The following is a 24,703-nucleotide window of genomic DNA, read 5'->3' as shown; positions in this document are numbered from 1 at the left end:
TCATGTAACCTCAGCAGTATAAGAAGTAGCAACCAATCATAGCACAGCTTTCAAGTAACCTGAGTAGTATAAGAAGTATCAACCAATCACAGCACAGCTTTCATGTTGCCTCAGCAGTATTATATATAGCAACCAATCACAGCACAGCTTTCATGTAACCTGAGTAGTATAAGAAGTATCAACCAATCACAGCACAGCTTTCATGTTACCTCAGCAATATAAGAAATAGCAACCAATCACAGCACAGCTTTTATTTTACCTCAGCATTCTCAATATCCAGCAATTGTTTTGCGAAACGTTCGGCAGATGCATCATTTTGTAGTTGAACACGCATCTCGTTGCTCGTAATGCCTTTTGCTTTCATGCTTGAAATGGAAATCAAACGATCTTTGTCTGGGGGGCATAACTGTCGACGATGCTCGCACGCGCGCCACCTATCGTAGGATAGATGTACTATGTCACTAATCTTCCCAGGAGCGTACTCAGCAACTTCCCAAAGTTTCATGGCGATTGGATGAATGGTGTAGTAATGCATAAAGGACAGATAGACAGACATACATTCATTCATTTATATATATATATATAGATGACATCAGGAAGTGGGAGAATTAGATTACGTACGTAAAATTTGGACGCTAATACTTAGGCGCTTAGAATTAAATAATCGAGTTGGGACTCATTAGCTTTTCCTATTTATGACATAATCAATGCTCGTGCCAAATTTCAAGTTTCTATGACATTGGGAAGTGAGAAAATTGGATTGTGTACGTAAAATTTGAATGTTAATTCTTTTGCGCTTAGAATTGAATAATCGAGTTTAGACCCATTACCTTTTCCTATTTATGATATAATCAATGCTTGTGCCAAACTACATTGGGAAGTGAGAAAAATAGATTCCGTACGTAAAATTTTGACGCTAATTCTTTTGAGCTTAGAATTGAATAATCAAGTTGGGACCTATTAAATTTTCCTACTTATGACATAATCAATGCTCGTGCCAAATTTCAAGTTTCTATGACATCGGGAAGTGAGAGAATTAGATTCCATACGTAAAATTTGGACGCTAATTCTTTGGCGCTTAGAATTAAATAATTGGGTTGGGACTCATTAACTTTTCCTATTTATGACATAATCAATGCTCGTGCCAAATTTTAAGTTTCTATGGCATTGGGAAGTGAGAAAATTAGATTCCGTACGTAAAATTTGGACGCTAATTCTTTTGTGCTATAATTGAATAATCAAGTTGGGACTCATTAACTTTTCCTATTTATGACATAATCAATGCTTGTGCCAAATTTCAAGTTTCTATGACATTGGGAAGTGAGAAAATTGGATTGCGTACGTAAAATTTGAACACTAATTCTTTTGCGCTTAGAATTGAATAATCGAGTTGGGACCCATTAGCTTTTCCTATTTATGACATAATCAATGCTCGTGCCAAATTACATCGGGAAGTGAGAGAGTTAGATTCCGTACGTACAATTTGGACGCTAATTCTTTGGCGCTTGGAATTGAATAATCGAGTTGGGACCCATTAACATTTCCTATTTATAACATAATAAATGCTCGTGCCAAATTTCAAGTTTCTATGACATCGGGAAGTGAGAGAATTAGATTCCGTATGTAAAATTTGGACGCTAATTCTTTTGCGCTTAGAATTGAATAATCGAGTTAAGACTCATTATCTTTTCCTATTTATGACATAATCAATGCTTGTGCCATATTTCATGTTTCTACGACATCGGGAAGTGAGAGAATTAGTGGCAATGATGGAAATCGAATGATCTATGTGGGGGGGGTGTAACTGTCGACGACGCTCGCACGCGTGCCATTTATCATAGGATAGATGTACTATGCCAGTAATCTTCCCAGGAGTGTACTCAACAACTTCCCAAAGTTTCATGGCGATCGGATGAATGCTGTAGTAGCGCATAAAGGACAAACAGACAGACACACAGACACGCATACATTCAATTTTATATATATAGACTAGCTTACCCGTCGCGCGTTGCTGCGAAGACAAACAGACATACATACATCCGTTTTTATATATATAACAACCAATCACAGCGCAGCTTTTATGTTACCTCAGTGGTATAATATATAACAACCAATCGCAGCGCAGCTTACATGTTACCTCAGCTTTATAATATATAACACCCAATCACAGCGCAGATTTCATGTTACCTCAACAGTATAATATATAACAACCAATCACAGCGCAGCTTTCATGTTACTTCAGCAGTATAAGAAGTAGCAACCAATCATAGCGCAACTTTTATTCTGCCTCAGCAATATAAAAAATAGCAACCAATCACAGTGCAGCATTCATTTTACCTCAGTGGTATAATATATAGCAACCAATCACAGCACAGCTTTCATGTAACCTCAGTAGTATAAGAAGTAGCAACCAATCATAGCACAACTTTCATGTTACCTCAGCAGTATAAGAAATAGCAACCAATCACAGCACAGCTTTCATTTTACCTCAGCATTCTCAATATGCAGCAATTGTCTTGCGAAACGTTCGGCGGATGCATCATTTTGTAGTTGAACACGCTTGCTCGTAATGCCTTTTGCTTTCGTGCTTAAGATGGAAATCAAACGATCTTTGTCTGGGGGCATAACTGTCGACGATGCTCGCACGCGCGCCACCTATCGTAGGATAGATGTACTATGCCAGTAATCTTCCCAAGAGTGTACTCAACAACTTCCCAAAGTTTCATGGCGATTAGATGAATGGTGTAATAATGCATAACGGACGGACAGACAGACATTCATTTTTATATATATAGATGACATCAGGTAGTGAGAGAACTAGATTACGTACGTAAAATTTGGACGCTAATTCTTTTGCGCTTAGAATTAAATAATCCAGTTGGGACCTATTAACTTTTCCTACTTATGACATAATCAATGCTCGTGCCAAATTTCAAGTTTCTATGACATCGGGAAGTGAGAAAATTAGATTCCGTACGTAAAATTTGGATGCTAATGCTTTTGCGCTTAGAATTGAATAATTGAGTTGGGACCCATTAGCTTTTCCTATTTATGACATAATCAATGCTCGTGCCAAATTTCAAGTTTCTATGACATTGGGAAGTGAGAAAATTGGATTGCGTACGTAAAATTTGAACGCTAATTCTTTTGCGCTTAGAATTGAATAATCGAGTTGGGACCCATTAGCTTTTCCTATTTATGACATAATCAATGCTCGTGCCAAATTTCAAGTTTCTATGACATCGGGAAGTGAGAGAATTAGATTCCGTACGAAAAATTTGCACGCTAATTCTTTGACGCTTAGAATTGAATAATCGGGTTGGGACCCATTAGCTTTTCCTATTTACAATATAATCAATGCTCGTGCCAAATTACATTGGGAAGTGAGAAAATTAGATTCCGTACGTAAAATTTTGATGTTAATTCTTTTGCGCTTAGAATTGAATAATCGAGTTGGGACCCATTAGCTTTTCCTATTTATAACATAATCAATGCTTGTACGAAATTTCAACTTTCTATGACATTGGGAAGTGAGAGAATTAGATTCCGTACGTAAAATTTGGACGCTAATTCTTTTGCACTTAGAAGTGAATAATCGAGTTGGGACCCATTAGCTTTTCCTATTTATGACATAATCAATGCTCATGCTAAATTTCAAGTTTCTATGACATTGGAAAGTGAGAGAATTAGATTCTGTAGGTAAATTTTGGACGCTGATTCTTTGGCGCTTAGAATTGAATAATCGAGTTAGGACCCATTAGCTTTTCCTATTTATTACATAATCAATGCTCGTGCCAAATTTCAAGTTTCTACGACATCGGGAAGTGAGAGAATTAGTGGCAATGTTGGAAATCGAACGATCTACGTGGGGGGGGCGTAACTGTTGACGACGCTCGCACGCGCGCCATTTATCATAGGATAGTTGTACTATGCCTATAATCTTCCCAGGAGTGTACTCAACAACTTCCCAAAGTTTCATGGCGATCGGATGAATGGTGTAGTAGCGCATAAAGGACAAATAGACACACATACATACACACAGACAGACATGCATACATTCAATTTTATATATATAGATTTAGGCCTCCTTCACACGGGCGACAGTGATATCGCAGCGTGAAAATCGTAGCGATATCGCGGTGATGTGCACGCTACTTTCTCACGTCTAGGCTGCGATTTTGTAGCACGAAAAAATCACGTTGCATCGCATGGAACACGCGATTTTTGTGGCGCAACTTTGTGGCATGAAAGAGTGGATCAAGGTGCAGGTGTTCATTTAAAAAATTGGCCCTGCCCCCTCGCAACCTCCTTCGAAGTCATTTTCCTTTTTTTTGTGAGGAGAGCAAAGTCGGCAGCAGTGTACAACGGTAGAGGGAGAAATGCATACCCGAACGTGTGATTTTTTGCTAACGTAGTTAATTTGGCGGTTGTTTGGTCCACAGCACAGGCAACTGTTCAGTGCGCCACAGTTCTCCCGCCGAATGTGGGTTCACCCCATACTTGAGCAGCGCACGCTGCATGGCCATTTCTGGGCCCTACTTGCGGATCTACGCCGTTACCCAGATAACTTTGTTCACTTTGTCCGCCTCACCCCTGCTTCATTTGACCGACTGCTTAGTATGGTACGACAGGACCTCAGTTATGCCGATACGAACATGCGGAGGTGCATACCAGCGGAGGAAAGACTCCTAACATTAAAGGGGTTGTCTCGCACCGAAACGGGTTTTTGTTTTTTTTTCAATAGGCCCCCTATTCGGCGCAAGACAAACCCAAAGGATGGGTTAAAAAATATATATATATATATTACTTACCCGAATCCCCGCTCTGCGACGACTTCTTTCTTCCTTCTCCAAGATGGCCGCCGGGATTTTCACCCACGATGCACCACGGGTCTTCTCCCATGGTGCACCGTGGGCTCTGTGTGGTCCATTGCCGATTCCAGCCTCCTGATTGGCTGGAATCGGCACACGTGACGAGGCGGAGCTACGATGACGACGCAGGACCAGCTCTCCGGCACCAGCGGCCCCATTCACCAGGCAGAAGACCGGACTGCGCAAGCGCGTCTAAAAATGCCAGAAGACAGCGAATTTAGACGGATCCATGGCGACGGGAACGCTAGCAACGGAGCAGGTAAGTGAATAACTTCTGTATGGCTCATATTTAATGCACAATGTACATTACAAAGTGCAATAATATGGCCATACAGAAGTGTATAACCCCACTTGCTGCCGCGAGACAACCCCTTTAAGGTATGTTGGTTATTGCATTCTCTTTCTTTGTTTTTTGGGCAAAAAAAGTTAAGCATCTTCGTAGGATACAGGAATGGGGGGCTTTTATGCAATGTTTCCATCTTGTCTTGTTGTTGCCATAGTTCGCAGTTTTGTCAGTATGTTGTGTAGCGTGTTGATATTGTTGCTCAAATTGCACAACTATTGACCTATTTCGAGCGGCTAGCCTTCTTGTACTGGCCCACATATTACTGTTGGGGGTTTGCGTGGGCCAGTGGTTTTTAAGTTAATCAGGGTTGTTTAGCTAAATATTTTTCACTTCATGTGGTAAAAGTGTGACATTTTGGTGGGGTGTGCATTTAGCCCTCATAATAGATGAAAGGGCAAATTTGATGATGTTATTGCTGGTTCTATAATATTTTAACAATTTCCACTTTGCCTCACATGTTTGCACAAGTGCGGTATTATCTTAACTGGCAGCATTGTTGTGACTTGTGCCTTTTCTTGATGTGCGCGTGTAGGTCATGTACATGCATATATATAGGACAGTTAGTTTGGATTTGGAATTTTGTAATGGTAAAGAGGCACTAGTGAGAAAATTGGCCCCCTATTTGGGCATAAATTTTACTTGAGTACGCTTGGAATCTGTGAATTTAATGGCACCAAGCATACTTGTCACATTGCATAGTTAGGTAATGTTGGAAACTGGGACCCTTATGCGCCAAAGTTTATGAACTAATGCACTGTAAACCAATGCATCAGAGGGGCAGCATATCTGGCAACCATCAGAACATGGCCGAAATCTGCCCACGTGAATCCAGCCTTAGCTTGTTAAGCATATATATAACCTTACTTGAAGATGTTACTGATGTTTATCTTTTTATTCTCCACAGATTTCTTGCCACGGGAGAATCTTTCTTGTCTCTACGCTTTCAGTTTCGCATTGGATTATCAACTATTTCAGGAATCATCCTGCAAACGTGTGAAATACTGTGGAGTCGCCTGCTTCCGCATGTATTAACTGTTCCGACCACAGCACAATGGCAGGCAATAGCTGAAGGTTATTGGAGAACAACTGGTTTTCCAAACTGCATTGGTGCCCTAGACGGGAAGCACGTGCGTGTGCGCAAGCCACCCCATTCTGGCTCACGATATTTTAATTATAAAAAAAAAATTTCTGTCGTGCTCCTGGCGGTTGTCGACAGCAACTGCCAGTTTTTGCTCGCTGACATTGGAGCATACGGAAGCACGGTTGATTCCCACGCATTTGTTGCTTCCCGTTTAGGGCACCGATTGCAGGATGGTCAACTAGCTATTCCTCCGCCTCAGCCTCTACCAGGGACTGACAACCCGCCTGTGCCTTATTGTCTTGTTGCGGATGAGGGTTTCGCACTTGCACGCCAGGTAATGAGGCCCTTTCCCCGCAGTCGACTCACTGAGGAGCATAGGGTCTTTAATTCCCGCCTAGCAAGAGCCCGCAGAACAGTGGAGCGGGCCTTCGGAATTCTCACTGCAAGATGGCGTGTTCTTGCTGGTGCTATCCAACTGGCCCCAGACAGTGCAGTTGCATTAATAGAAGCGTGCATTGCACTACATAACTTTGTTAACCTTATTAATGGGCTGGATGGCATAGAACTTGAAGAGCCTGTTATGAATGCAATGGTGGCAGACGCTGCTAGTGTAAATGGCCGCTCAAGACCCGCAGCTGCACGTGTGAGGGAACACTTTGTTCGTTTTTTTTTCAGCCACTACACCCTCTGTGACTGCTTAGACATTTTGGAGGCCGGAGCACATACATAATGTATGGGTTTTTTGCTGACAATTGGATGTAAATCAAAACTCTACCCAAAGTTAGGTTGTGGTTTTTTTTTAAATACATTTTTTTTGTACAGGAATACCCAAAAATGTATTTTTGAATGCAGCCTTTATATGTGTGACCTAAACTTGATCTTCTAAAACCTGTCATCTTAAGTGCCAGGCCAGACACTTGTAAATAAATTATTTTGACGTAAACCTGGTGTATGCTAATGAATAATGTAAAAATTAAATAATTTGGCACCCCTGAATGAGGGAGTGCTGTTCTTGCACACTGTGCCAGAAAGTAAAGGTTAGCACCACAATTTTCTGAAAACTGACTACAGTCCTCAGCCACATTAATGTTTTTTGCGTACTTGTAGATGTGTGTCATTTAATTTAGCAAACTACAAGTGTTCAAAAGCGTAGGACCGTCAAAAGAAAATTATTGACATTGGTTTCTCGTGCTGCGGTTGTAACAACTGCAGCAGGGGATTCCCTGATGGTGTAACCCCTGGATGAAGTCACATCCAGGGGTTTCAGCTTGTTAATGGGGAAGGCCGCAGTAGCGGTGGCCCCAGTAAAAAAACAGAGAGAAGATGTGATCCCCTGCAACAGCTGACACATCTGTGGCTGAGGAGCACAATGTAGTGGCATTGCTTAGAATGGGACTAGTGCTGCCGTACCATTGTCAGCAGGTAAATGAAGGCAAACATGGATCAAGGAATGTGGTGGCAGGTAAATTAAGGCCTAACCTGAAAATGTCTTTGGAGCAACTGGGGGGAAAAAAAACATATAGAGGTGCTGTTATACAAAGCTCAATGGTGTAAATTAATGTTGTTCGAACTTTCAGGTCCCCGCCTAAGGGTGCATTCAGATGAGCGTATGCATATGCATACATAGGTGTGCTCTAAACCATGCACCAAAGAACGTGCACAAAGACACGTGAATGCAGACCTGTCAAGGATTGCTTTCAATGTGACCACGGCTGCTGCAGGGGCCCCATTGAAGGCAATGGGATGCCGGCATTCACTGCAGTGATTTTTAGGGAAGGGCTTGAAATAAAAGCCTTTCCCTGAAAATCATCCCTAGTTTGGGTAAAAAAAAAAAAAAAAAAAAAAAATATATATATATATATATACACTCACCTCTCTGTCGCTGCCAAGTAAATATTTCCTGCAGAGACTTCCCTTGTCATTAAACTGTGTGACAGTACTGTCAATGAATGACCGAGCTCTGCCTGTGATTGGCTGAGCACTATGACCAATCACAGACAGCGCTCAGCTGTCGTTCTATAAATGCCTGAGTGCTGCCTGTGATTGGCTGAGCGCTCAGCCAATCATTTCTCGACCTTTCAGCAGTCGGGGATGTTAAATCCCCGCCTGCTGAACGAGATACATAACAGTGCTGGGAGAATATGCGGCTAGAGACGTTTGAGGTCCGGCAGCAGCGGATAGGGATAGTTATTTAAATTTTCCCCCAAAAATCCCTGCAAGGCTTGCCGGCAGCCCAAAGCTTTCAATGGGGCTGCCGAAGTGCCAGTCCAATTGAAAACAATTGGAGAACATCGCGATCCTCTGCCACAGGTTTGACAGCTGTGACAGGGGATTCCTTATTCCCCACGGAGATAAAGAAATCCCCTGCCACAGATGTGTCAGAGGATTTTTTGAAACCATAATTGGTGCACCACCAGCATACATATGACATATGTTAAGCACAGTCCCAAAATACAATTGCACAACAAACTGCTGGGCAAGCAGAAATATTTTAATTGCCTTACAAAACTGTAAAAACATTTATTTCAAGCGATTATGGCCTGTAAAAAGCAAAGTAACATTTCAAATAAAGAACAATTGGTGCAATTTAAAACTTTCATAACGAAAAATATGTGCGCGGCTCTTCGTCTTGCTGCCAACTTCCTTGGGAACTTGACTCTTGCCTTGTCGACGGGCCCGGGGCAAATTCTGCTGAGGCAATGCAGCGCTGCGGTGCGGCATGGCAAGGACCTGCCTCAGGCATCTGCTCGAAGGGTTCCAGATGGCCCACAACATTAGGCGGATTAGCTTCCGCAACATAGCGGCTCATTGGAGGTGGCGGAAGTGGTGGCTGGGGAGTTCTGGAGGGCAGAGGAAACCGCTGTCTATATCTTGTCCAGTCTGCATAGCGGGAAGAAATAGTGGCCAGCATTTCCCTAGCTGCAGGTGGATCCTGACCCATAGCAATAAGTTCAGAGATGCCAGCCTGCACTGGGAGCAGTAAATCACTTGGGAGCTGCCTCAGTGTCACTTCGACACTTTGTGCCACGCCCTCGGCAAAATCGACAGTCCGTTTCTTACGGACAAAGCTCAGGACCTCATGTTCTACTTAATGCCGTTGTCGATCATCAACGACATCTCTTTGGCGGCGACGTGTTAACCGCTGTGCTGGTCGTGGTTGATACACTGCTGGGGTTGGTGATGAGGCCTCTGGCTGTGTTTGAGGTGGTGCAGATGCAGCAGAAGGGACTTCGCCTGCGGATTATGCATCCTGTATGCTCTCAATGTCGGAGGATGAATCATCCTGGCCCAGCCGAGGAATGTTATCTAAAGTGCTGCAAATACAGTATATGAAATTAGTCACACTAGCACATTTATTTCAAAAGTAGATGCATGCACATATGTTCAACGTAAGTAATAGAGATGAGCGAACGCGTTCGTCCGAGCTTGATATTCGTGCGAATATTAGGGTGTTCGGGATGTTCGTTATTCGTAACGAACACCATGCGGTGTTCTGGTTACTTTCACTTCCTTCCCTGAGACGTTAGCGCGCTTTTCTGGCCAATTGAAAGACAGGGAAGGCATTACAACTTCCCCCTGCAACGTTTAAGCCCTATACCACCCCCCTGCTGTGAGTGGCTGGCGAGATCAGGTGTTCGCCTAATATAAAAGTCGGCCCCTCCCGCGGCTCGCCTCAGATGCGGTGTGAGTTAGATGAGGGACAGTGCTGTTTATACCGGAGCTGCTGTAGGGAAAGAATTGGTAGTTAGTGTAGGCTTCAAGACCCCCCAAAGGTCCTTATTAGGGCCACTGATAGCTGTGTGTTGGCTGCTGTTAGCAGTGGCATTTTTTTTTTCTCAAAATCGCCTCTGCAGACCGTTGCACCTGGCATTAGGGACAGAAGTGCTGCATAGGCAGGGAGAGTGTTAGGAGTGAGTGTAGCCTTCAAGAACCTCAACGGTCCTTTCTAGGGCCATATTTATCCGTGTGCAGTACTGTCCAGGCTGCTGTTAGCTGTGCTGCATTTTTTTTGGGCTTCTCAAAATCGCCTCTGCAGAGCATTCCACCCTCCATTGATACTGCAGGGAAAGAATTGTATAGGCAGGGCCACAACACAGTTATTATTCATAGAATATACGCAGTGCTGCCTGTTGGTGGGAAAAAACTGAAAACAAATCTATTTGTCCAGCCTGTGTCCGTCCTAACGCCTGTGGACACGTGTGAGCTGCGTGAAAAACATTGCTAAATCATACGCACCCAGCTACGCTTTACTGCTGGCTTCGCCATTTGCTTTCCTTAATTGGGAAAAAAAATACCTGCTCTGCCAGAGTTATAATAACTCTGCTACCCTCACGTTCTGTGACACATAAGCAGGGACACAGCACAGTTATTAAACTTCTCATGTTCATTGAATATACGCAGTGCTGCCTTTTGGTGGGAAAAAACTGAAAACAAATCTATTTGTCCAGCCTCTGTCCGTCCTTACGGGCTGTGGACACGTGTGAGCTGCGTGAAAAACATTGCTAAATCATACGCACCCAGCTGCGCTTTACTGCTGGCTTCGCCATTTGCTTTCCTTAATTGGGAAAAAAAATACCTGCTCTGCCAGAGTTATAATAACTCTGCTACCCTCACGTTCTGTGACACATAAGCAGGGACACAGCACAGTTATTAAACTTCTCATGTTCATTGAATATACGCAGTGCTGCCTTTTGGTGGGAAAAAACTGAAAACAAATCTATTTGTCCAGCCTCTGTCCGTCCTTACGCCTGTGGACACGTGTGAGCTGCGTGAAAAACATTGCTAAATCATACGCACCCAGCTACGCTTCACTGCTGGCTTCGCCATTTGCTTTCCTTAATTGGGAAAAAAAATACCTGCTCTGCCAGAGTTATAATAACTCTGCTACCCTCACGTTCTGTGACACATAAGCAGGGACACAGCACAGTTATTAAACTTCTCATGTTCATTGAATATACGCAGTGCTGCCTGTTTGTGGGAAAAAACTGAAAACAAATCTATTTGTCCAGCCTCTGTCCGTCCTAACGCCTGTGGACACGTGTGAGCTGCGTGAAAAACATTGCTAAATCATACGCACCCAGCTACGCTTTACTGCTGGCTTCGCCATTTGCTTTCCTTAATTGGGAAAAAAAATACCTGCTCTGCCAGAGTTATAATAACTCTGCTACCCTCACGTTCTGTGACACATAAGCAGGGACACAGCACAGTTATTAAACTTCTCATGTTCATTGAATATACGCAGTGCTGCCTTTTGGTGGGAAAAAACTGAAAACAAATCTATTTGTCCAGCCTCTGTCCGTCCTTACGCCTGTGGACACGTGTGAGCTGCGTGAAAAACATTGCTAAATCATACGCACCCAGCTACGCTTTACTGCTGGCTTCGCCATTTGCTTTCCTTAATTGGGAAAAAAAATACCTGCTCTGCCAGAGTTATAATAACTCTGCTACCCTCACGTTCTGTGACACATAAGCAGGGACACAGCACAGTTATTAAACTTCTCATGTTCATTGAATATACGCAGTGCTGCCTGTTTGTGGGAAAAAACTGAAAACAAATCTATTTGTCCAGCCTCTGTCCGTCCTAACGCCTGTGGACACGTGTGAGCTGCGTGAAAAACATTGCTAAATCATACGCACCCAGCTACGCTTTACTGCTGGCTTCGCCATTTGCTTTCCTTAATTGGGAAAAAAAATACCTGCTCTGCCAGAGTTATAATAACTCTGCTACCCTCACGTTCTGTGACACATAAGCAGGGACACAGCACAGTTATTAAACTTAGATTATTCATTCACTAGAGGCAGTGGGGCCTTTCGTTTTCCCAAAAGGGCAAAAATTATATTTGGCCTGCAGTCTTGCGCCAATTTATTTCCTGCCTGTTAAATCAAATCACTGGTAATACAGCATGCTGAGGGGTAGGGGTAGGCCTAGAGGACGTGGACGCGGCCGAGGACGCGGAGGGCCAAGTCAGGGTGTGGGCACAGCCCGAGCTCCTGATCCCGGCGATTAGGAGAGAGGCACGTTTCTGGCGTCCCCACATTCATCGCCCAATTAATGGGTCCACGCGGGAGACGGTTATTAGAAAATGAGCAGTGTGAGCAGGTCCTGTCCTGGATGGCAGAAAGTGCTTCGAGCAACCTATCGTCAACACGCAGTTCTGCGCCGTCCACTGCTGCAAATCCGAATCCTCTGTCTGCTGCTCCTCCTTCCTCCCAGCCTCCTCACTCCACTACAATGACACCTGCTCAGGAGCGGGAACACTCCCAGGAACTGTTCTCGGGCCCCTGCTCAGATTGGGCAGCAGCGGTTCCTCTCCCACCAGAGGAGTTTATAGTCACTGATGCCCAACCATTCGAAAGTTCCCGGGGTCCGGGGGATGAGGCTGGGGACTTCCGCCAACTGTCTCAACAACTTTCTGTGGGTGAGGAGGACGATGACGATCATACACAGTTGTCTTGCAGTGAGGTAGTAGTAAGGGCAGTAAGTCCGAGGGAGCAGCGCACAGAGGATTCGGAGGAAGAGCAGCAGGACGATGAGGTGACTGACCCCACCTGGTGTGCAACGCTTACTCAGGAGGACAGGTCTTCAGAGGGGGAGTCAAGGGCATCAGCAGGGCAGGTTGCAAGAGGCAGTGCGGTGGCCAGGGCCAGGGGTAGAGGCAGGGCCAGACCGAATAATCCACCAAGTGTTTCCCAAAGCGCCCCCTCGCGCCATGCCACCCTGCAGAGGCCGAGGTGCCGAGGTGCTCTAAGGTCTGGCAGTTTTTCACAGAGACGCCTGACGACCGACGAACAGTGGTGTGCAACCTTTGTTGCGCAAAGCTCAGCCGGGGAGCCAACACCAACAGCCTCACCACCACCACCATGCGCAGGCATATGATGGCCAAGCACCCCACAAGGTGGGACGAAGGCCGTTCACCGCCTCCGGTTTGCACCCCTGCCTCTCCCCCTGTGCCCCAACCTGCCACTGAGATGCAACCCCCCTCTCAGGACACAGGCACGACCGTCTCCTGGCCTGCACCCACACCCTCACCTCCGCTGTCCTCTGCCCCATCCACCAATGTCTCGCACCGCACAGTCCAGCCGTCGCTAGCGCAACTGTTGGAGCGCAAGCGCAAGTATGCCGCCACGCACCCGCACGCTCAAACGTTAACCGTCCGCATCGCAAAATTCATCAGCCTTGAGATGCTGCCGTATAGGGTTGTGGAAACGGAGTCCTTCAAAAGTATCATGGAGGCGGCGGCCCCGCGCTACTCAGTTCCCAGTCGCCACTACTTTTCCCGATGTGCCGTCCCAGCCCTGCACGACCACGTCTCCCGCAACATTGTACGCGCCCTCACCAACGCGGTTACTGCCACGGTCCACTTAACTACGGACACGTGGACAAGCACAGGCGGGCAGAGCCACTACATCTCCCTGACGGCACATTGGGTGAATTTAGTGGAGGCTGGGACAGAGTCAGAGCCTGGGACCGCTCACGTCCTACCCACCCCCAGAATTGCGGGCCCCAGCTCGGTGGTGGTATCTGCGGAGGTGTATGCTTCCTCCACTAAAGCACCCTCCTCCTCCTCCTCCTCCTCCTCTGTCTCGCAATCAAGATGTGTTAGCAGCAGCATGTCGCCAGCAGTCGGTGTCGCGCGGTGTGGCAGCACAGCGGTGGGCAAGCGTCAGCAGGCCGTGCTGAAACTACTCAGCTTAGGCGATAAGAGGCACACGGCCCACGAACTGCTGCAGGGTCTGACACAGCAGACCGACCGCTGGCTTGCGCCGCTGAGCCTCCAACCGGGCATGGTCGTGTGTGACAACGGCCGTAACCTGGTGGCGGCTCTGCAGCTTGGCAGCCTCACGCACGTGCCATGCCTGGCCCACGTCTTTAATTTGGTGGTTCAGCGGTTTCTGAAAAGCTACCCACGCTTGTCAGACCTGCTCGTAAAGGCGCGCCGGCTCTGCGCACATTTCCGCAAGTCCCACACGGACGCTGCCACCCTGCGCACCCTGCAACATCACTTTAAGCTGCCAGTGCACCGACTGCTGTGCGACGTGCCCACACGGTGGAACTCTACGCTCCACATGTTGGCCAGGCTCTATGAACAACGTAGAGCTATAGTCGAATACCAACTCCAACATGGGCGGCGCAGTGGGAGTCAGCCTCCTCAATTCCTTTCAGAAGAGTGGGCCTGGTTGGCAGACATCTGCCATGTCCTTGGTAATTTTGAGGAGTCTACCCAGGTGGTGAGCGGCGATGCTACAATCATTAGCGTCACCATTCCTCTGCTATGCATCTTGAGACATTCCCTGCAAACCATAAAGGCAGCTGCTTTGCGCTCGGAAACGGGGGCGGGGGAAGACAGTATGCCGCTGGATAGTCAGGGCACCCTCCTGTCTATTTCTCAGCGCGTACAGGAGCATGAGGAGGATGAGGAGGAGGGGGAAGAGACAGCTTGGCCCGCTGCTGACGGTACACCGGCTGATTGCCTGTCATCCTTTCAGCGTGTATGGCCTGAGGAGGAGGAGGAGGAGGAGGAGGAGGATCCTGAAAGTGATCTTCCTAGTGAGGACAGCCATGTGTTGCGTACTGGTACCCTGGCACACATGGCTGACTTCATGTTAGGATGCCTTTCTCGTGACCCTCGCGTTGCACGCATTCTGGCCACGACGGATTACTGGGTGTACACACTGCTCGATCCACGGTATAAGGAGAACCTGCCCACTCTGATTCCCGAAGAGGAAAGGGGTTCGAGAGTGTTGCTATACCACAGGACCCTTGCGGACAAGCTGATGGTAAAATTCCCAGCCGACAGCGCTAGTGGCAGAAGGCGCAGTTCCGAGGGCCATGTTGCAGGGGATGTGCGTAGATCGAGAAGCATGTACATCCCAGGCAGTGCAACAGTCTTTAAGGGCCTGGCCAGCTTTATGGCTCCCCACCAAGACTGTGTCACCGCTCCCCAGTCACGGCTGAGTCGGCGGGAGCACTGCAAAAGGATGGTGAGGGAGTACGTAGCGGATCGCACGACCATCCTTGGTGACGCCTCTGCCCCCTACAACTACTGGGTGTCGAAGCTGGACACGTGGCCTGAACTAGCCCTGTATGCCCTTGAGGTGCTTGCTTGTCCTGCGGCTAGCGTCTTGTCGGAAAGGGTGTTTAGTGCGGCTGGGGGAATCATCACAGATAAGCGTAGCCGCTTGTCAACCGACAGTGCCGACAGGCTAACACTCATCAAGATGAACAAAGGCTGGATTTCCCCAGACTTCTGTTCTCCACCAGCGGACAGCAGCGATACCTAAGCAATACGTAGGCTGCACCCGCGGATGGAAGCATCGTTCTCTCTCACCATCCAAAACGGGGACATTTCTGCTTCATCAATCTGTGTCTAATATTCCTCCTCCTCCTCCTCCTGCTCCTCCTCCTGAAACCTCACGTAATCACGCTGAACGGGCAATTTTTCTTAGGGCCACAAGGCTCACTCAAATAATTTTTCAGAACAATTTTTATAAGTTTCAATTAGCTTAAAAGCGTTGGAACTTTAACTTGAACCAATTTTTACTGCTGCTTCGGAATTGTTACTGGGGCCTGTCTTGAGTGCTACTATTGCTTACATGGAACGAAGACTGCGCTCCCGCTATACTGCTGCTTCAGAATTGTTACTGGGGCCTGTCTTGAGTGCTACTATTGCTTACATGGAACGAAGACTGCGCTCCCGCTATACTGCTGCTTCAGAATTGTTACTGGGGCCTGTCTTGAGTGCTACTATTGCTTACATGGAACGAAGACTGCGCTCCCGCTATACTGCTGCTTCAGAATTGTTACTGGGGCCTGTCTTGAGTGCTACTATTGCTTACATGGAACGAAGACTGCGCTCCCGCTATACTGCTGCTTCAGAATTGTTACTGGGGCCTGTCTTGAGTGCTACTATTGCTTACATGGAACGGACACGTGGAGAGGACACGTAGTGCCTCAAAAACATCCCCCTCCTCCTCCAACAGGGAAAACATTGTTGGCAAATGCCTTTGCATTGGTTCGTCTGGTGGCAGTCCAAGAATTTCACCTTTACCGACACTACAAGAGAGCCCCCCCACCATCCCCCCGCCACGGCCCACTTAATCCTGGCCACATTCCGAAAACCAACAAAATACAACCGTGGTACTAGGTCCGCAGTCACCACCACATTACCACCAACGCGGTTACTGTTAAGGTGCATATAACCACGGACACGTGGAGAGGACACGTAGTGCCTCAAAAACATCCCCCTCCTCCTCCAACAGGGAAAACATTGTTGGCAAATGCCTTTGCATTGGTTCGTCTGGTGGCAGTCCAAGAATTTCACCTTTACCGACACTACAAGAGAGCCCCCCCACCATCCCCCCGCCACGGCCCACTTAATCCTGGCCACATTCTGAAAACCAACAAAATACAACCGTGGTACTAGGTCCGCAGTCACCACCACATTACCACCAACGCGGTTACTGTTAAGGTGCATATAACCACGGACACGTGGAGAGGACACGTAGTGCCTCAAAAACATCCCCCTCCTCCTCCAACAGGGAAAACATTGTTGGCAAATGCCTTTGCATTGGTTCGTCTGGTGGCAGTCCAAGAATTTCACCTTTACCGACACTACAAGAGAGCCCCCCCACCATCCCCCCGCCACGGCCCACTTAATCCTGGCCACATTCCGAAAACCAACAAAATACAACCGTAGTACTAGGTCCGCAGTCACCACCACATTACCACCAACGCGGTTACTGTTAAGGTGCATATAACCAGTCTGACTGGGGCATGCAGACACCTTGACAGAATGAATAGTGTGTGGCACATAGGTTCCCCATTGCTATGCCCACGTGTGCAGCTCCTGATGGCGGTGGCACAGGATTGTATTTCTCATTGCTTCTGTACAGCATTGTGGGCTATCGCCCTGCCCCTATTAAAGAGGGTCGCTACCTAGCCGTGCCAACCCTGTGCAGTGTGTGCCTGCGGTCCCTCGTCGTGGCAGACGCACTTCTAAATAGACATGAGGGTGGTGTGGCATGAGGGCAGCTGAAGGCTGCGCAGGGACAGTTTGGTGTGCGCTGTGGGGGGGAGGGGGTGCGGTTGGGCAGCATGTAACTCAGGAGAAGTGGCAGTGGAGTGTCATGCAGGCGGTGATTGTGCTTTGTTGGAGGTAGTGTGGTGCTTAGCAAAGGTATGCCATGCTAATGAGGGCTTTTCAGAAGTAAAAGTTGTTGGGGGGGGGGGGGGGCCCACTCTTGCCGCTATTGTGGCTTAATAGTGGGACCTGTGAACTTGAGATGCAGCCCAACATGTAGCCCCTCGCCTGCCCTATCCGTTTCTGTGTGATTCCCATCACTTTGTTGAATTGCCCAGATTTTCACACATGAAAACCTTAGCGAGCATCGGCGAAATACAAAAATGTTCTGGTCGCCCATTGACTTCAATGGGGTTCGTTGTTCGAAACGAACCCTCGAGCATCACGGGAAGTTCGTTCCGAATAACGAACACCCAAACATTTTGGTGTTCGCTCATCTCTAGTAAGTAAACCTAAGCGCATTTTGTAAAGGAAAAGGGGCAAAATTTTAAGATGTTTGGGAATGCTAAGAGCACAAGTTACCCTCTAATTGTTCAAGATAGGACATTATACCCGTCAAAGCAGTTGTACTGAAAAGAAGGCGGCACACAGATATGCGGGCAACAGCTGGCTGGAATTTGCCCAAACTCATTACTGAAATGCCATAAATTGAGCCCTAGACTGCAGATTGTTGGGGATCGTAGCCCGTGTGCAAACGGACGTATTAGCACTATCGGCTTCAAAGTGTGCACCCATGTTCCCATTCCACAGACAATACTGGCAACAGGGCTGTAATCTTAAAAATGCTCCCCATTTAAGGCCACAAAATTCTCCAAAGGTTTTCCACTTGCAGGCTGTACCAAAAATTGAAAGTGCAGTTGGTTGCCGACTTACGCAACTGCAATTGCAAGCGAAAAGACACTGAACACCCTACAAGCTTTTACAGCTGAGAGTACTGCTAAAGTGTGGTTGTATAGATGGGAAATTCCTGCAATGGGCAACTGGACTGCGTACTGTATATGGGCACCGATTCAATGGCCAGCATGCCAACAGTACTGAGGCAGGGCACAATGAACAGATTACATTTGAATGGTTAGTTCGGTGCTGGGCCCTGGGTTTCACTCTGAAACAAGGCCACCCTACATTAAATGAGCCTGTCGGGGTACATACACTGTCACTTATATCCCTAACCAACAAGAGACAGCTTTCAGCAAGGGGAACTCCGATTGGTGTAAAGTGACAAACTCAACCTTTACTTTGGGCGTCCTTTCCTAAGGTTTGCATTGATATGCAGTTTTGGGTAATCTGTCGCTGATTGCTGAACTTTTGGCATGCTGAAAGATCAGCGATCAGTTATCTGCAATTCACAGCGGGATACAGCTGATATTATTGTTTCATCTGTATCCTGCTTCCTGATGAGAGGCGGGGTATGAAGAACACAGCTGTGTTCACAATACCCCGCTCGGAGCACTCAGCTGTATAACAGTTGGGTGCTCCAAGCAGAGAACAGCTGGTTGCAGAAGACAAGCTGCCCTGCTTGTCTTCTGCATCCCCCACTCGGTGTACTTGGCTATATAACACCCGGGTCCTGCAAGCGGGGAACAGCTGGATGCAGAAGACAAGCGGACCCGTTTGTCTTCTGCATCCCCCGCTCAGAGAGCTCAGCTGTATAGCAGCCGGACGCTCTGACCAGGGAACATCTGCATACCACTACTCGGAGCGCAAGGTGATTGCTCAACGTTTGAGCGATCACCTTGCAAAAGCGCACATAACGATTACCGCTCAAACGGTTTTTTGAGCGATAAGCGGGGTGTCTATATCAGCCATAAGATGTGTCCAAAACGTTTTTGTAACAAGGCTAGATGTAGTTGATAAATGTAATTACTTACTGCCGCTGCTGTAATATCTTGCGCATAAATTCCATTTGCCCAGCTATATAAAACGGCTTTTTCCTAGCAGCCTCAGTATCTCCTGATTGCTGCCTTGCTAATTCGCGCCGCATTTGATCGCGACAGGACCGCCATTTTGTTTGGATGTCTTGCACTAGAAAAAAAAAAGGAAAACTATCATTGCACTACAGTCATTGCAGGAACTGCAAACACAGAAGAAGGCTGTGTAACAAATGGGGGGGGGGGGGAACTAAATAATCAGCAAGAAAAATGCATGTAAACTATACTTTCAATGGGTGCATATGCAATTCTCCAGTAAGACCTTACTAGACAGTGAAAGGTGTGCGCTTTGAAAAAAGTACCTTGGGCAGGGTCTTGGAGACATGTGCAGCCAGCTTAGGTCCAGACAACCTTTTGCAGGAGCGACATGATGCACACTCAGCGCCGATACCGCGCTCTGAACCTGCATGTGCTGAACGTCCTTGCAGTTCTAAAACGTATGCCCAGAAGATTCTGCTAGTAGCTCCGCCAAGATGAAATCGCTGAGATCCCGACACGTTGCCATGGCAACAGGACGACAACTAGAGACATCCTGTATTGCCACTGCCTATGATCACTATAGCAACTGATAAGGCAATGCAGGTCAGAAGTCCAACAATGCCTTACCATAGCGATCATAGGTGCTATTGTAGATGTCCCCTACAAAGACCTCAAATGTGTTAAAAAAAACACTTTTAACCCCTTCGTGACGGATTTTTTTTGCTTTTTTCCCATTTTGTTTTTTCCTGCTCCCTTTTAAAAAATTGTAGTTCCTTTATCTATCCATTGACGTCGCTGTATAACAGCTTGTTTTTTGCGGGATGAGTTGTATTTTTCAATGGCACTATTTATTGTACCATATAATTTACTGTAGAACTTTTTAAAAATTCTAAGCGGAGATGGAAAAAAAAAAAAACCCCACATTCCACCATCTTTCAGTGCGTCCTGTTTCTACGGCGCATAAACTGCAACAAAAACGACCTGATATTTTTATTCTATGGGTCTGTACGATTACTACGATACCAAACTTATAATTTTTTTTTTTGCTGTAGTACTTGTTTTTTTTTAAGATATTTAATTTTTTAAAATGATGTTCAGTGTCCATTTTCTGCGCACAATAATTTTTTAATTTTTTTGGCAACGTAGTTGTGTGAGGGCTCATTTTGTGCGGTATGTCCTGACGTTTCCGTTGGTACCATTTTCGCACACAGTTGAATTTTTGATAACCTTTTATTACATTTTTCCTCAGAGATAGGGTGACTAAGAAAAGCGCAATTCAGGCATTTTTTTTTCTCCGGACAACGTTCACCGCGCGGGGTAAATAATACATTACTTTGATAGATCGGACTTTTTCGGACGCAGCGGTACCAAACACATATTTTGGGTTTATTATTTAGATTTTTATTGCAAATATGGCAAAAGGGGTGGGGGTTGAACTTTTATTATCTTTTTTTTTTTTTTAATAATAATTGAAACTTTATTCTGGTTTTATACTTTCTTTCAGTTCCCAGGGGGGACTTTAACATGCGATGCTTTGATCGCTCCTGCAGTATGACGTAATGCTATAGCATTACGTCATACTGCTTTTTCACAGGCAGTCTATCAAGCCACCCCACGGGGATGGCTTGATAGGCAGTCTGCTAAGGCAGCCCTGGGGCCTTTCAGAAGGCCCCCGGCAGCCATGACACCTGCACGGCTCCCCCGATCTCACCGCGGGGGGGCCGTACGGGACCCCCGAACGACGTTCGGGGGATTAAAACGCCACTGTCAGAATTGACAGCGGCATCTGAAGGGTTAATAGCCACGATCGGACAACCGGCCGATCGCTGCTATTGCCCGTGGGTGTTAGCTGTAATAAACAGCTGACGCCCGCGCTGTATGGAGGGAGATAGCGGCGTTATCTCCCTCCAAACACGTCCTGCAACAGCAGAATGTAGAAAGACGATAGCGGCATCACTAAGGCCTCATGTCCACGGGAAAAAGAAGAGTTAAAATCCGCAGCGTTTTTCCCTCACGCGGATCCGCGCCCCATAGGAATGCATTGACCACCCGCCGGTAGATAAATACCCGCGGATGGTAATTAAAAAATATCTGGACCATGAAAAAAAATGGACATGCTCCATTTTAGTGCGGATCACGCGTGCGGGAGCTCATAGAGCACATAGCTCAATTGATCTCCCGCATGAAAAATAAAAGACAATTGCAGTGCATCCGCAGCCCAAATCCGCAGCGGATCCGATTTTCGCTGTGGACATGAGGCCTAAGGCCTCATGTCCACGGGCAAAAGAAGAATTAAAATCCGCAGCGGATTTTAACTCTTCTCCTGCCCGCGGATCCACATCCCATAGGGATGCATTGACCACCCGCGGGTAGATAAATACCCGCGGATGGTCAATAAAAGTGATTTAAAAAAAAATGGAGCATGAAAAAATCTGGACCATGCTCCATTTTCGTGCGGGTCTCCTGCGGGCTTCTATTGAAGCCTATGGAAGCCGTCCGGATCCGCGGGAGACCAAAATCGGAATTTACTCACCCGCTCCGGATCTTCCCTTCGCCGCGGCTTCATCTTCTCTCCGCCACAGGCGGATCTTTTTTCTTTGGGCCGGCGCATGTGCGGGGCATGCAACCGACGTGCCCTGCGCATCCGCCGGGCCGAAGAAAGAAGATCCGGCCGCGATGAAGAGAAGATGAAGCCGCGGCGAAGGGAAGATCCGGAGCGGGCGAGAGGTGAGTTAATTCTTATTTTTATGCCTCATGTCCGCAGGGCAGGAGGGACCCGCTACGGATTTTACATGGAGAATCCGGAGCGGGCCTGATTTTCCCCGTGGACATGACGCCTAAGGGGTTAAATGGGGGGGGGGGGGGGAGGACTTTTTTTTTTAAATTTTAAACAGACATATTTGGTTTTGTTGTTTCAATAATAATGCATGCAAGGAATCACACATGCCTTTTTATCCTGCATGCCAAAAACAGGGGGAGAGAAAAAAAAAATTTAAACGTGAGGCAAAAATGCTAATTTTTTGGCACTTTGCCTTCCAAAAAGCGCAACAAAAAAGTGTTCAAAAAAGCAATATGTACGTTAAAATGGCACCAATCAAATCTATAGTGGGTCTTGCAAAACAACCCAAAAAAACCGCACAGAGCTCCAACTATGGAAAAATAAAACAGTTATAGGACTTTGAATGAGGCGATTTAGAAAAGACGATAAATGTCCCAAAAAATTTTGTTGCCGAAAAGTGGGAAAACCTATAAAAAAATGTTAGCATTGATGTAATCGAACTGATATGCTGGAAATATGCATTGTGTTATTTATGCAGCATGAGTAAAAAAAAAAAAAACTGACAGAATTGATGTGTTTTCTCGCCCTGCAATCATAACAAAACATTAAGGCCACCTGTTCACGGACGTTGCGGTATCTTGTGCCGAATATCAGCCGCGAGAGCCACCGCACGACAGCAGAAACCGGCAGACGGTTCTCTGCAGGTCATTCTATCTACGCTATTGGCTCACCGCGGAGAATCGGGGCAATTTGCAGCATGCTGCGATTTGCCGGCCGTGAGTGCAGAATCACAATGATTATCTGCTCGTGGACATGGGACCAGTGCTTTCCATAGCAACGTTATGGAAAGCTTCAGATAGCGTGATTCGCTGGCGATTTACCGCTGACGAAAGCATGCCCATGGACAGGGGGCCTTATAAGAGTTTTAGAATAGAGTCTACGTACCTCAAAAGCAGCACCAATATTAACTACAGTTCACCACGCAAAAAACCAAGGCCTTATACGGCAGTGTCGGTGGAAAAATAAAAAAGGTTATGGCTTGTGAAATATGGAGATGAAAATCCGCCAAAAATTGCTGCGCCCTTAAGCCTAAAATAGGCCATGTCCTTAAGGGGTTAAAGGGCAGGAGGACTATAATGCTAGGCTAAGAACAAGACATACAAAGGCGGAGATAAGCTGAGCCCTTGTTGCCACGCCAAAATAGCGACATACAACTATCGTCTAACGCTGCTAGTTTGTCACTTTTTTACAGTAACCATAATACTATGTTCAATATTGTAAAAAGCAAATCAACACTTACGCATTTTGGTGCAGGCTTTGGAATGTCCTGTACGCCAAACTTTGCCAAAAAGGCCCTCCGCCACCTCCGCCCAGGCATGATCGCGACGTCCACGCAGGTGGTAATCTTCGCGACCGCTGTCCCACAAGACTGGGCGATCCTTGACTAGGCCAATTAACTGCTGTTTATTAACTATAGGAGGAGCCATCTTCATAAAAAGTGCTAGCAAAGCTCCAATGCCTGCCCACACGTTACTGGGAAAACCCCTGTGCAAAGCACTCTGGTAAAAGCTCGCCTTCTACAGTCATCACCATTGTTACTTGCTACTTTAGCGCATCGCATAGCACGCGGGCTGCACATGCAACGCGACGCTACGCGATAAAGCAGGACTCCATAGGAAAACATGGGCGACAAAGCTATGCGAGTCGCGGGCATATCGCAGGACCTGAGAGGTTTTTACATCGCACTGTCGCACGCTACAAAAAATCGCATGTGTGAAGTAGCCCATAGGAAAGCATGGTCTTCACATACATGCGATTTGTAGCATCATAGCAACGCTACAAAATCGCGCGCCTTAAGCAAACCTGCCACCTTGCAACAGCACCATAAACGCAGTTCGGGGAGGTGAAGGGGAGCTGGAGGATGTATTTTTCTATAGTTTCCTGCTTCCCGCCGTGTATTCCGGTGAAGATAGCGTACGATCTGAAAATCTGACTCTTTTTCAGACTGCCATGTGTGCGCTCCCCCATTAAAATCTATAGTAGAGAGTGCGCACGGTGATCTGAAAGGAGTCAGAGTTTCAAACGAAGGGCAATCTTCACTGGCCAACGGGGAGTATCAGGGAGCAGGTGAGTTTAAAAAATACATCACCTCCCCAAACAGCGCTGCTATTTAGCTTCAGCTGCTGTTCCGAGGTGACAGGTTCCCTTTGAGGGTATTACAATTGATATAATATATACTCAATAGGATTATGTGTAAAAGCCCAAATGACATAGCTGTGTGTTTTGATTGCAAACTAGATTGAATCACCAAAATGGGTTTCATTGTATTAGTATTTGCTTGTTTGTTGTTTTGACATAATAAACTATCTCTCTTCTGTACATTATAAGCACAGCTTAACATCCCCTGTAACCCCGTTGTTTTAGTCAATTACGCTCTGTCTGATTCTTCCTCAAAATTAGCAGGATTACTACTGTTCCTCTTTATCCTGCTAAATCTCCACCCCCCTAGGAATTGATTTAAAGGGGTTGTCCCGCGCCGAAACGTTTTTTTTTCAACCCCCCCCCCCCCCGTTCGGCGCGAGACAACCCCGATGCAGGGACCTAAAGAAAAATCCGCACAGCGCTTACCTGAATCCCC

At 46.7% G+C, this 24,703-nt stretch overlaps 1 long non-coding RNA gene across 1 annotated transcript; it reads right to left on the bottom strand.

The window, feature by feature from the left end:
- Positions 1-8,830: 8,830 nt before the first annotated feature.
- LOC136573644 (uncharacterized) lies at positions 8,831-19,896 on the bottom strand. Its single transcript, XR_010785912.1, has 3 exons — positions 19,610-19,896; positions 19,248-19,401; positions 8,831-9,612 (listed from the first exon to the last, which is right to left on the bottom strand). It is a non-coding gene; the product is annotated as an uncharacterized lncRNA (long non-coding RNA).
- Positions 19,897-24,703: the final 4,807 nt, after the last annotated feature.

Source organism: Eleutherodactylus coqui, chromosome 7 (assembly GCF_035609145.1).
Source record: "Eleutherodactylus coqui strain aEleCoq1 chromosome 7, aEleCoq1.hap1, whole genome shotgun sequence".
Taxonomy (NCBI): Eukaryota; Metazoa; Chordata; class Amphibia; order Anura; family Eleutherodactylidae; genus Eleutherodactylus; species Eleutherodactylus coqui.
Note: the sequence above shows the minus strand (reverse complement) of the source record. Positions and strands in the feature narration are given on the sequence as shown.